At 39.6% G+C, this 14565-nt stretch overlaps 2 non-coding genes across 2 annotated transcripts; one reads left to right on the top strand and one right to left on the bottom strand.

Moving 5' to 3' along the window:
* Positions 1–7378: 7378 nt before the first annotated feature.
* Positions 7379–7486, bottom strand: LOC148570548 (small nucleolar RNA R71). The gene has a single exon (XR_015908915.1). It is a non-coding gene; the product is annotated as a small nucleolar RNA R71 (small nucleolar RNA).
* Positions 7487–14457: 6971 nt separating this feature from the next.
* Positions 14458–14565, top strand: LOC148570547 (small nucleolar RNA R71). The gene has a single exon (XR_015908345.1). It is a non-coding gene; the product is annotated as a small nucleolar RNA R71 (small nucleolar RNA).

Below are 14565 nucleotides of genomic sequence, written 5' to 3'. Positions count from 1 at the left end.
AGAAGTGTCCAGAGCTCTTAAGCACACTCTTTTTGTTTTTGGACCACGACTTTAACCACTCAGTCTCAAGTTTTCACTTGACACCTTCACGCCACAAGCAAATGGTTAGGGACAGCTTGGTTTAGCCGCTTAGGCCAGGATTTTATTCCTGTGGGCCCTCCTATCCACTGATGCTCAAAGCCTTGGATCCTTTTTATCACCCTTGCCTTTTGGTTTAAAGGGGTATTGGCTTTTTCTGCTTGCTTTTCTTTTTTCTTTCATTTTTCTTTTTTTCTCTTTTTTTTCCGCATATATCCTTTTTCTGCAAGCTTTTCACTGCTTTTTCTTGCTTCAAGAATCAATTTTATGATTTTTCAGATTATCAAATAACATTTTTCCTTTTCCTATCATTCTTTCAAGAGCCAACAATTTTAACATTCTTTAAACAACAAATTCAAAAATATGCACTGTTCAAGCATTCATTCAGAAAAACAATAGTATTGCCACCACATCAAAATAATTAAACTGTTTTAAAATTTGAAATTCATGCACTTCTTTTCTTTTTCAATTAAAAACATTTTTCATTTAAGAAAGGTGATGGATTCATTTTCATAGCTTTAAGGCATAGATACTTAGACACTAATGATCATGTAATAAAGACACAAACATAAATAAACATAAAGCATAATTTTTGAAAAATAGAAAATAAAGAACAAGGAAATTAAAGAACGGGTCCACCTTAGTGATGATGGCTTGTTCTTCCTCTTGAAGATCTTATGGAGTGCTTGAGCTCCTCAATGTCTCTTCCTTGCCTTTGTTGCTCCTCTCTCATGGTTCTTTGGTCTTCCCTAATTTCATGGAGGAGGATGGAATGCTCTTGGTGCTCCACCTTAGTTGTCCCATGTTGGAACTTAATTCTCCTAGGGAGGTGTTGATTTGCTCCCAATAGTTTTGTGGAGGAAAATGTATCCCTTGAGGTATCTCAGGGATTTCATGATGAGGAGTTTTCTCATGCTCTTGGTGAGGTTCCCTCACTTGCTCCATCCTTTTCTTAGTGATGGGCTTGTCCTCATTAATGAGGATGTCTTCCTCTATGTCAATTCCAGCTGAATTGCAGAGGTGACAAATGAGATGAGGGAAGGATAACCTTGCCATAGTAGAGGACTTGTCTGCCATCTTGTAGAGTTCTTGGGATATAACCTCATGAACTTCTACTTCCTCTCTAATCATGATGCTATGAATCATGATAGCCCGGTCTATTGTAACTTCAGACCGGTTGCTAGTAGGAATGAATGAGCGTTGGATGAACTCCAACCATCCCCTAGCCACAAGCTTGAGGTCATGCCTTCTTAGTTGAACCGGCTTCCCTCTTGAATCTCTCTTCCATTGAGCGCCCTCTTCACATATGTCCATGAGGACTTGGTCCAACCTTTGATCAAAGTTGACCCTTCTAGTGTATGGGTGTACATCTCCTTGCATCATGGGCAAGTTGAATGCCAACCTTACATTTTTCGGACTAAAATCTAAGTATTTCCCTCGGACTATTGTAAGCCAATTCTTAGGGATCCGGGTTCACACTTTGATCATAGTTCTTGGTGATCCATGCATTGGCATAGAACTCTTGAACCACTAAGATTCTAACTTGTTGAATGGGGTTGGTGAGAACTTCCCAACCTCTTCTTCAGATCTCATGTCGGATCTCCGGATATTCGCCCTTTTTGAGCTTAAAAGGGACCTCGGGGATCACCTTCTTCTTGGCCACAACTTCATAGAAGTGGTCTTGATGCACTCTTGAGAGGAATCTCTCCATCTCCCATGACTCGGAGGTGGGAGCTTTTGCCTTCCCTTTCCTCTTTCTAGAGGTTTCTCCGGCCTTTGGTGCCATAAATGGTTATGGAAAAACAAAAATCTTTAGCTTTTACCACACCAAACTTAGAAGGTTTGCTCGTCCTCGAGCAAAAGAAGAAGGAAGAGAGTAGAAGAAGAAGAAAAAGAGGAGATGGAGGGGGCTTAGTATTTCGGCCAAGGGGGAGAAGTAGTGTGTATATTGTGTGAAAATGAAGGAGTGAAGATGGGTTTATATAGGAGTGGAGAGGGGGGTATGGTTCGGCCATTATGGGTGGGTTTGGGTGGGAAAGTGGTTTGAATTTGAATGGTGAGGTAGGTGGGGTTTTATGAAGGATGGATGTGAGTGGTGAAGAGAATGGTGGGATTTGATAGGTGAGGGGTTTTTTGGGGAAGAGGTATTGAGGTGATTGGTGAATGGGTGAAGAAGAGAGAGAGGTGGGGTAGGTGGGATCCTGTGGGGCCCACAGATCCTGAGGTGTCAAGGATTTCTCATCCCTGCACCATGTGGCGTGTAAAACGCCCCTTGCTGCCAATCCTGGCGTTAAACGCCAGGCTGCTGCCCATTTCTGGCGTTTAACGCCAGCATTTCTGGCGTTTAACGCCAGCTTCTTGCCCATTCCTGGCGTTAAACGCCAGTTCTGTGCCCATTTCTGGCATTAAACGCCCAGAATGGTGCCAGACTGGGCGTTTAACGCCCATTCTGCTACCCTTACTGGCGTTTAAACGCCAGTAAGTTTCTCTTCCAGGGTGTTCTATTTTTCATTCTGTTTTCCCTTTTGTTTTTGCTTTTTCAATTGTTTTTGTGACTTCACATGATCATCAACCTATAGAAAACATAAAATAACAAAAGAAAATAGAAATTTAACATAGATAATTAAAGATTGGGTTGCCTCCCAACAAGCACTTCTTTAATGTCAATAGCTTGACAGTGGGCTCTCATGGAGCCTCACAGATGTTCAGAATAATGTTGGAACCTCCCAACACCAAACTTAGAGTTTGAATGTGGGGGTTCAACACCAAACTTAAAGTTTGGTTGTGGCCTCTCAACACCAAACTTAGAGTTTGACTGTGGGGGCTCTGTTTGACTCTGTATTGAGAGAAGCTCTTCATGCTTCCTCTCCATGGTGAGAGAGGGATATCCTTGAGCTTTAAACACAAGGGAGTCTTCATTCACTTGAATGATCAATTCTCCTCTGTCAACATCAATCACAGCTTTTGCTGTGGCTAGGAAGGGTCTGCCAAGGATGATGGATTCATCCATACACTTCCCAGTTTCTAGGATTATGAAATCAGCAGGGATGTAATGGTTTTCAACCTTTACCAACACATCCTCTACAAGTCCATAAGCCTGTTTCTTTGAATTGTCTGCCATCTCCAGTGAGATTCTTGCAGCTTGTACCTCAATGATCCCTAGCTTCTCCATTACAGAGAGAGGCTAATGAGCAGATAATTTATACGCTTTTTGGCATTGTTTTTAGTATATTTTTAGTAGAATCTAGTTACTTTTAGGGATGTTTTCATTAGTTTTTATGTTAAATTCACATTTCTGGACTTTACTATGAGTTTGTGTGTTTTTCTGTGATTTCAGGTATTTTCTGGCTGAAATTGAAGGACTTGAGCAAAAATCAGATTCAGAGGTTGAAGAAGGACTGCTGATGCTGTTGGATTCTGACCTCCCTGCACTCAAAATGAATTTTCTGGAGCTACAGACCTCAAAATGGCACGCTTCCAATTGCATTGGAAAGTAGACATCCAGTAATTTCCAGCAATATATAATAGTCCATACTTTGCCCAAGTTTAGACGACGCAAACTGGCGTTCAACGCCAGCTCTCTGCCCAATTCTGGCATCCAGCGCCAGAAACAAGTTGCAAAGTGGAGTTCAACGCCCAAAATGGCACAAAAGCTGGCGTTCAACTCCAAGAATAACCTCTCCACGTGTAGACTTCAAGCTCAGCCCAAGCACACACCAAGTGGGCCCCGGAAGTGGATTTATGCATCAATTACTTACTTCTGTAAACCCTAGTGACTAGTTTATTATAAATAAAACTTTTTATCATTGTATTCGTAGTCTTGGTTACTCCGGTTCCCCTCTGGGGCCGAGACCAATGAACTCCATTATCACTTATGTATTTTCAATGGTAGAGTTTCTACACTCCATAGATTAAGGTGTGGAGCTCTGCTGTTCCTCAAAGATTAATGCAAAGTACTACTATTTTTCTATTCAATTCAACTTGTTCCGCTTCTAAGATATTCATTCGCACTTCAACCTGAATGTGATGAACGTGACAATCATCATCATTTCTTATGAACGCGTGCCTGACAACCACTTCCGTTCTACCTTATATTGAATGAGTATCTCTTAGATCTCTTAATCAGAATCTTCGTGGTGTAAGCTAGATTGATGGTGGCATTCATGAGAGTCCGAAAAGTCTAAACCTTGTCTGTGGTATTCCGAGTAGGACTCTGGGATTGAATGACTGTGACGAGCTTCAAACTCGCGAGTGCTGGGCGTAGTGACAGACGCAAAAGGATAGTAAATCCTATTCCAGTATGATCGAGAACCTCCAAGATGATTAGCCATGCAATGACAGCGCATCGGACCATTTTCACAGAGAGGAATAGGATGCAACCATCGACAAGGGTGATGCCTCCAGACGATTAGTCGTGCTGTGATAGAGCATTTGGACCATTTTCCCGAGAGGATTGAAAGTAGCCATTGGCACCGGTGACATCCTTACAAAAAGCCAGCCATAGAAAGGAGTAAGACTGATTGGATGAAGACAGCGGGAAAGCAGAGATTCAGAGGAACAAAAGCATCTCTACACGCTTATCTAAAATTCTCACCGATGAATTACATAAGTATTTCTATCCTTCTTTTATTATTTAATTTCGAAAACTCCACGACTATTTTATATCTACCTGACTGAGATTTACAAGGTGACCATAGCTTGCTTCATACCAACAATCTCCGTGGGATCGACCCTTACTCACGTAAGGTTTATTACTTGGACGACCCAGTGCACTTGCTGGTTAGTTATGCGAAGTTGTGAAGATATGTTTAGACCATGGTTTTGTGCATCCATTTTTGGTGCCATTGCCAGGGAATCAATTTCGAACAATAATTCACAACCTGAGTAACAATTTCGCATACCAAGTTTTTGGCGCCGTTGCCAGGGATTGTTCGAGTTTGGACAACTGACGGTTCATCTTGTTGCTCAGATTAGGTAATTTTCTTTCTGTTTTATTTTCAAAAATTTTTCAAAATTCTTTCAAAAATTTCTCCTTTGTTTTCGAAAAAAAAAATTTTAAAATAAAAATGTTTTCAAAAATATATTTTTCTTCAGAATTTTTAAGAATGAATTCTAGTGTTTCATGAAGCATGTGGAAACCTGGCTGGCTGTAAAGCCATGCCTAATTCTTCTGTGTAGGGCATGTCAGGCGTGTCATGTCTGAGTTACATACTAAAGCTTGGCTGGCTATTAAGCCATGCCTGACCCTTTGATTGGAGCTTTAGGCTAAAGAGCATAAGATTCCTGGAATTCATATTAAAAATTTTGGAATCCTTATTTTCCTTTTTCAAAATAATTTTCGAAAAAAAATTCCAAAAAAATTTAGAAAATCATAAAAATCAAAAATATTTTTTGTGTTTCTTGTTTGAGTCTTGAGTCATGTTATAAGTTTGGTGTCAATTGCATGTTCATCTTGCATTTTTCGAAAAAAATTCATGCATTCATAGTGTTCTTCATGATCTTCAAGTTGTTCTTGGTAAGTCTTCTTGTTTGATCTTTGAATTTGCATGTTTTGTGTCTTTTCTTGTTTTTCATATGCATTCCTGAATTCTTTATGTCTAAGCATTAAAGAATTCTAAGTTTGGTGTCTTGCATGTTTTCTTTGCATTAAAAATTTTTCAAAAATGTGTTCTTGATGTTCATCTTGACCTTCATAGTGTTCTTGGTGTTCATCTTGACATTCATAGCATTCTTGCATGCATTCATTGTTTTGATCCATAACTTTCATGCATTGCATAATTTTCATGTTTTTCTCTCTCATCATTAAAAATTCAAAAATCAAAAAAATATCTTTCCCTTTTTCTCTCTTAAAATTTCGAAAATTAGATTTGACTTTTTCAAAAATTTTTAAAATCTAGTTGTTTTTATGAGTCAAATCAAATTTTCAATTTAAAAATCTTATCTTTTTCAAAATCTTTTTCAAAAATCAAATCTTTTTTCAATTTTTTTAGTTATTTTCGAAAATTTCAAAAATATTTTTCAAAAATCTTTTTCTTAATTTTACATCATATTTTCGAAAATAACATCATCAATTAATGTTTTGATTCAAAAATTTCAAGTTTGTTACTTACTTGTTAAGAAAGATTCAAACTTTAAGTTCTAGAATCATATCTTGTGATTTCTTGTGAATCAAGTCATTAATTGAGATTTTAAAAATCAAATATTTTTCAAAAAAACTAATTTCTATCATATCTTTTCAAAAATATCTTCTTATCTTACCTTTTTCAAAAAAAGTGATTGCAAAATATCTTTTCTAACTTCCTAACTTCTTATCTTTTCAAAATTTGTTTCAACTAACTAACTAACTTTTTGTTTGTTTCTTACCTTTTTCAAAACTACCTAACTAACTCTCTCTCTCTCTCTCTCTCTCTCTCTCTAATTTTCGAAAATATCTCCCTCTTTTTCAAAAATTTCTTTTTAATTAACTAATTATTTTTTTAATTTTTGATTTTCGAAAATTACTAATTTTTTTTTCAAAAACTATTTTCAAAAATCACTAACTCTTTTTCAAAAATAATTTTCAAAAATCCTCTCCCTCTTTCATCTTATTCTATTTATTTATTCATCTACTAACATCTCTTCCTCGCATCACTCACCAAATTCGAACCCCCTCTTCTATCTGTGTTCGAATTTTTTTCTTCTCCTCTTCTTCTACTAACAATAAGGAACCTCTTTATTGTGACATAGAGGATTCCTCTTCTTTTCTTATTCTCTTCTTTTTCTTATGAGCAGGAACAAGGAAAAAGGCATTCTTGTTGAAGCTGATCCAGAACCTGAAAGGACTCTGAAGAAGAAACTAAGAGAAGCTAAATTACAACAATCCAGAGACAACCTTATTGAAAATTTCGAACAAGTAAAGGAGATGGCAGCCGAACCCAACAACAACAATGCAAGGAGAATGCTTGGTGACTTTACTGCACCAAATTCCAATTTACATGGAAGAAGCATCTCCATCCCTACCATCGGAGCAAACAATTTTGAGCTGAAACCTCAGCTAGTTTCTCTGATGCAGCAGAACTGCAAGTTTCATGGACTTCCATCTGAAGATCCTTTTCAGTTCTTAACTGAATTCTTGTAGATCTGTGATACTGTTAAGACTAATGGAGTAGATCCTGAAGTCTACAGGCTCATGCTTTTCCCTTTTACTGTAAGAGACAGAGCTAGAATATGGTTGGACTCTCAACCCAAAGACAGCCTGAACTCTTGGGATAAGCTGGTCACGGCTTTCTTAGCCAAGTTCTTTCCTCCTCAAAAGCTGAGCAAGCTTAGAGTGGATGTTCAGACCTTCAGACAGAAGGAAGGTGAATCCCTTTATGAAGCTTGGGAAAGATACAAGCAGCTGACCAAAAAGTGTCCTTCTGACATGCTTTCAGAATGGACCATCCTGGATATATTTTATGATAGTTTATCTGAGCTATCAAAGATGTCATTGGATACTTCTGTAGGTGGATCCATTTACCTAAAGAAAACGCCTGCAGAAGCTCAAGAACTCATTGACATGGTTGCTAATAACCATTTCATGTACACTTCTGAGAGGAATCCTGTGAGTAATGGGACGCCTATGAAGAAGGGAGTTCTTGAAATTGATACTCTGAATGCCATATTGGCTCAGAATAAAATATTGACTCAGCAAGTCAATATGATTTCTCAGAGTCTGAATGGAATGCAAGCTGCATCCAACAGTACTCAAGAGGCATCTTCTGAGGAAGAAGCTTATGATCTTGAGAACCTTGCAATAGCAGAGTTAAAATACATGGGTGAACCATATGGAAACACCTACAATCCATCATGGAAAAATCACCCAAATCTCTCATGGAAGGATCAAAAGCCTCAACAAGGCTTTAATAATGGTGGAAGAAATAGGTTTAGCAATAGCAAGCCTTTTCCATCCTCCACTCAGCAACAGACAGAGAATTCTGAGCAGAATCCATCTAGCTTAGCAAATTTAGTCTCTGATCTATCTAAGGCCACTGTGAGTTTCATGAATGAAACAAGGTCTTCCATTAGAAATTTGGAAGCACAAGTGGGCCAGCTGAGTAAAAGGATCACTGAAATCCCTCCTAGTACTCTTCCAAGCAATACAGAAGAGAATCCAAAAGGAGAGTGCAAGGCCATTGAATTAATTACCATGGCCGAACCCACAAGAGAGGAGAAGGACGTGAATCCCAAGGAGGAAGACCTCCTGGGACGTCCAATGATCAATAAGGAGCTTCCCTCTAAGGAACCTAAGGAATCCGAGACTCATCTAGAGATCATAGAGATTCCATTGAACCTCCTTATGCCATTCATGAGCTCTGATGAGTATTCCTCTTCTGAAGAGAATGAGGATGTTACTAAAGAGCAAGCTGCCAAGTTTCTTGGTGCAATCATGAAGCTGAATGCCAAATTATTTGGTATTGAGACTTGGGAAGATGAACCTCCCTTGTTCACTAATGAACTAAGTGATCTGGATCAATTGACATTGCCTCAGAAGAAACAGGATCCTGGAAAGTTCGTAATACCTTGTACCATAGGCACCATGATCTTTAAGGCTCTGTGTGACCTTGGTTCAGGAATAAACCTCATGCCCCTCTCTGTAATAGAGAAACTGGGAATCTTTGGGGTGCAAGCTGCTAAAATCTCATTAGAGATGGCAGACAATTCAAGAAAACAGGCTTATGGACAAGTAGAGGACGTGTTAGTAAAGGTTGAAGGCCTTTACATCCCTGCTGATTTCATAGTCCTGGATACTGGAAAGGAAGAGGATGAATCCATCATCCTAGGAAGACCTTTCCTAGCCACAGCAAGAGCTGTGATTGATGTGGACAGAGGAGAATTGATCCTTCAATTAAATAAGGACAACCTTGTGTTTACAACTCAAGGATCTCTCTCTGCATCCATGGAGAGGAAGCAGAAAAAGCTTCTCTCAAAGCAGAGTCAACGAAAGCCCTCACAGTCAAACTCTAAGTTTGGTGTTGGGAGGCCACAACCAAACTCTAAGTTTGGTGTCAAACCCCCATATCCAAACTCTAAGTTTGGTGTTGGGAGGTCTCAACAAAGCTCTGCACATCTGTGAGGCTCCATGAGAGCCCACTGTCAAGCTATTGACATTAAAGAAGCGCTTGTTGGGAGGCAACCCAATGTTTATTTATCTAATTTTATTTTTGTTTTTCATGTTTTCTTAGGTTCATGATCATGTGGAGTCACAAAATAAACGAAAAATTTATAAATAGAATCAAAAACAGCGGAAGAAAAATCACACCCTGGAGGAAGCACCTGTCTGGTGTTCAACGCCAGAACAGAGCATGGTTCTGGCGCTGAACGCCCAAAATGGGCAGTATTTGGGCGCTGAACGCCCAAAATGGGCAGCATCTGGGTGCTGAACGCCAGAATTGCACCTTGGAGAAGAGCTGGCGCTGAACGCCCAGAACAAGCATGGTTCTGGCGTTCAACGCCAGAAATGGGCAACAAATGGGCGTTGAACGCCCAAAATGGGCACCAACCTGGTGCTGAACACCTAGAGTTGTGTGCAAGGGCATTTTACATGCCTAATTTGGTGCAAGGTTGTAATTTCTTGAACACCTCAGGATCTGTGGACCCTACAGGATCATCTCAGGATCTGTGGACCCCACAGGATCATCTCAGGATCTGTGAATCTCACAGGATCCCCACCCACCTCACCCTCTCTCTCTCCATTCATGGTCATCCCTTCTGTTTTCCATTCACCACACACATCCCTCTATCTCCTCCATATCTTCTTCTTCTTCATCTATTCTTTCTTCTCTTACTCGAGGGCGAGCAATATTCTAAGTTTGGTGTGGTAAAAGCATAAGCTTTTTGTTTTTCCATTACCATTAATGGCACCTAAGGCCAGAGAAACCTCAAGAAAGAGGAAAGGGAAGACAAATGCTTCCACCTCTGAGCCATGGAAGATGGAAAGATTCATCTCACAAGCCCATCACTAAGAAAAGGATGGAGCAAACAAGAGAGCACATTCATGAATCTCAACAGGCACATGAAGAAGCTCATCATCAAGAAATCCCTGAGATACATCAAGGGATGCACTTGCCTCCACAGAATTTTTGGGAGCAAATCAACACCTCCCTAGGAGAATTAAGTTCCAACATGGGACAATTAAGGGTGGAACATCAAGAACACTCCATCATCCTTCATGAAATTAGAGAAGATCAAAAAGCAATGAGGGAGGAGCAACAAAGACAAGGAAGAGACATAGAAGAGTTCAAGGACATCATTGGTTCCTCAAGAAAGAAACGCACCCATCACTAAGGTGGACTCATTCCTTGTTCTTACTTTCTCTGTTTTTCGTTTTCTATGTTAAGTGCTTATCCATGTTTGTGTCTTCATTACATGATCATTAGTAGTTAGTAACTATGTCTTAAAGTTATGAATGTCCTATGAATCCATCACCTCTCTTAAATGAAAAATGTTTTAATTCAAAAGAACAAGAATTACATGAGTTTCGAATTTATCCTTGAACTTAGTTTAATTATATTGATGTGGTGACAATGCTTCTTTTTTTCTGAATGAATGCTTGAACAGTGCATATGTCTTTTGAAGTTGTTGTTTAAGAATGTTAAATATGTTGGCTCTTGAAAGAATGATGACAAGGAGACATGTTATTTGATAATCTGAAAAATCATAAAAATGATTCTTGAAGCAAGAAAAAGCAGCAAAGAACAAAGCTTGCAAAAAAAAAATAGGCGAAAAAAAATAGAAAGAAAAAGAAAAAGCAAGCAGAAAAAGCCAAAAGCTCTTAAAACCAAGAGGCAAGAGCAAAAAGCCAATAACCCTTAAAACCAAAAGGCAAGGGTAAATAAAAAGGATCCCAAGGCTTTGAGCATCAGTGGATAGGAAGGCCTAAAGGAATAAAATCCTGGCCTAAGCGGCTAAACCAAGTTGTCCCTAACCATGTGCTTGTGGCGTGAAGGTGTCAAGTGAAAACTTGAGACTGAGCGGTTAAAGTCAAGGTCCAAAGCAAAAAAAAGAGTGTGCTTAAGAACCCTGGACACCTCTAATTGGGGACTTTAGCAAAGTTAAGTCACAATCTGAAAAGGTTCACCCAATTATGTGTCTGTGGCATTTATGTATCCGGTGGTAATACTGGAAAACAAAGTGCTTAGGGCCACGGCCAAGACTCATAAAATAGCTGTGTTCAAGAATCATCACACTGAACTAGGAGAATCAATAACACTATCTGAACTCTGAGTTCCTATAGATGCCAATCATTCTGAACCTCAATGGATAAAGTGAGATGCCAGAACTATTCAAGAGGCAAAAAGCTATAAGTCCCACTCATTTGATTGGAGCTATGTTTCATTGATAGTTTGGAATTTATAGTATATTCTCTTCTTTTTATCCTATTTGATTTTCAGTTGCTTGGGGACAAGCAACAATTTAAGTTTGGTGTTGTGATGAGCGGATAATTTATACGCTTTTTGGCATTGTTTTTAGTATGTTTTTAGTAGAATTTAGTTACTTTTAGGGATGTTTTCATTAGTTTTTATGTTAAATTCACATTTCTGGACTTTACTATGAGTTTGTGTGTTTTTCTGTGATTTCAGGTATTTTCTGGCTGAAATTGAGGGACTTGAGCAAAAATCAGATTCAGAGGTTGAAGAAGGACTGCTGATGCTGTTGGATTCTGACCTCCCTGCACTCAAAATGAATTTTCTGGAGCTACAAAACTCAAAATGGTGCGCTTCCAATTGCATTGGAAAGTAGACATCCAAGAATTTCCAGAAATATATAATAGTCCATACTTTTCCCAAGTTTAGACGACGCAAACTGGCGTTCAACGCCAGCTCTCTGCCCAATTCTGGCATCCAGTGCCAGAAACAAGTTGCAAAGTGGAGTTCAACGCCCAAAATGGCACAAAAGCTGGTGTTCAACTCCAAGAATGACCTCTCCACGTGTAGACTTCAAGCTCAGCCCAAGCACACACCAAGTGGACCCCGGAAGTGGATTTATGCATCAATTACTTACTTCTGTAAACACTAGTGACTAGTTTATTATAAATAGAACTTTTTATCATTGTATTCGTAGTCTTGGTTACTCCGGTTCCCCTCTGGGGCCGAGACCAATGAACTCCATTATCACTTATGTATTTTCAACGGTAGAGTTTCTACACTCCATAGATTAAGGTGTGGAGCTCTGCTGTTCCTCAAAGATTAATGCAAAGTACTACTGTTTTTCTATTCAATTCAACTTGTTCCGCTTCTAAGATATTCATTCGCACTTCAACCTGAATGTGATGAACGTGACAATCATCATCATTCCTTATGAACGCGTGCCTGACAACCACTTCCGTTCTACCTTAGATTGAATGAGTATCTCTTAGATCTCTTAATCAGAATCTTCGTGGTGTAAGCTAGATTGATGGCGGCATTCATGAGAGTTCGGAAAGTCTAAACCTTGTCTGTGGTATTCCGAGTAGGACTCTGGGATTGAATGACTGTGACGAGCTTCAAACTCGCGAGTGCTGGGCGTAGTGACAGACGCAAAAGGATAGTAAATCCTATTCCAGTATGATCGAGAACCTCCAAGATGATTAGCCATGCAGTGACAACGCATCGGACCATTTTCACAGAGAGGAATAGGATGCAACCATCGACAAGGGTGATGCCTCCAGACGATTAGCCGTGCTGTGACAGAGCATTTGGACCATTTTCCCGAGAGTATTGAAAGTAGCCATTGGCACCGGTGACATCCTTACAAAAAGCCAGCCATAGAAAGGAGTAAGACTGATTGGATGAAGACAGCGGGAAAGCAGAGATTCAGAGGAACAAAAGCATCTCTACACGCTTATCTGAAATTCTCACCAATGAATTACATAATTATTTCTATCCTTCTTTTATTATTTAATTTCGAAAACTCCACAACTATTTTATATCTGCCTGACTGAGATTTACAAGGTGACCATAGCTTGCTTCATACCAACAATCTCCGTGGGATCGACCCTTACTCACGTAAGGTTTATTACTTGGATGACCCAGTGCACTTGATGGTTAGTTATGTGAAGTTGTGAAGATATGTTTAGACCATGGTTTTGTGCATCCGTTTTTGGTGCCATTGCCAGGGAATCAATTTCGAACAATAATTCACAACCTGAGTAACAATTTCGCATACCAGAGGCATAAGGTTTATACTTGATCCCAGGTCACACAGAGCCTTCTCAAAGGTCATGGTGCCTATGGTACAAGGTATTGAGAACTTTCCAGGATCTTGTCTCTTCAGAGGTAATTTCTGCCTAGTCAAGTCATCCAGTTCTTTGATGAGCAATGGAGGTTTATCCTCTCAAGTCTCATTACCAAACAACCTGGCATTTAGCTTCATGATTGCTCCAAGGTACTTAGCACCTTGCTCTTCAGTAACATCTTCATCCTCTTCAGAGGAGGAATATTCATCAGAGCTCATGAATGGCAGAAGTAAATTTAATGGAATCTCTATGGTCTCAGTCTGAGCCTCAGATTCCCATGGTTCCTCATTAGGGAACTCCATGGAGGTTAGTGGACGTCCATTGAGGTCTTCCTCAGTGAAGATCACTGCCTCTTCCTCCTCTCCAGGTTTGGCCATGGGAGACGTGTTTATGGCATTGCACTCTCTCTTTGGATTCTCTTCTATATTGCTTGGGAGAGTACTAGGAGGGAGTTCAGTAATTTTCTTACTCAGCTGTCCCACTTGTGCCTCCAAATTTCTAATGGAGGACCTTGTTTCAGTCATAAAACTTTGAGTGGTTTTGATTAGATCAGAGACAATTGTTGCTAAGTCAGAGTGGCTCTGCTTAGAATTCTCTGTTTGTTGCTGAAAAGATGATGGAAAAGGCTTGCTATTGCTAAACCTGTTTCTTTCACCATTATTGTTGTTGAAACCTTGTTGAGGTCTCTGTTGATTCTTCCATGAGAGATTTGGATGATTTCTCCATGAAGGATTATAGGTGTTTCCATAAGGTTCTCCCATGTAATTCACCTCTTCCATTGCTGGGTTCTCAGGATCATAAGCTTCTTCTTCAGAGGAAGCTTCCTTAGTACTGCCTGGTGCAGCTTGCATTCTAGACAGACTCTGAAAAATCATATTGACTTGCTGAGTCAATATTTTATTCTGAGCCAATATGGCATTCAGAGTATCAATCTCAAGGACTCCTTTCTTCTGATTTGTCCCATTATTCACAGGATTCCTTTCAGAAGTGTACATGAATTGGTTATTTGCAACCATTTCAATGAGTTCCTAAGCTTCTGCAGGCGTCTTCTTCAGATGAAGAGATCCTCCAGCAGAACTATCCAATGACATCTTGGATAGTTCAGACAGACCATCATAGAAAAGACCTATAATGCTCCATTCTGAAAGCATGTCAGAAGGGCACCTTCTGATCAATTGCTTGTATCTTTCCCAAGCTTCATAGAGGGATTCACCTTCCTTCTGTCTGAAGGTTTGGACTTCCACTCTAAGTTT

This window comes from Arachis ipaensis, chromosome B3 (assembly GCF_059453495.1).
Source record: "Arachis ipaensis isolate K30076 ecotype BB chromosome B3, ASM5945349v1, whole genome shotgun sequence".
NCBI classification, from domain to species: domain Eukaryota; kingdom Viridiplantae; phylum Streptophyta; class Magnoliopsida; order Fabales; family Fabaceae; genus Arachis; species Arachis ipaensis.
Note: the sequence above shows the minus strand (reverse complement) of the source record. Positions and strands in the feature narration are given on the sequence as shown.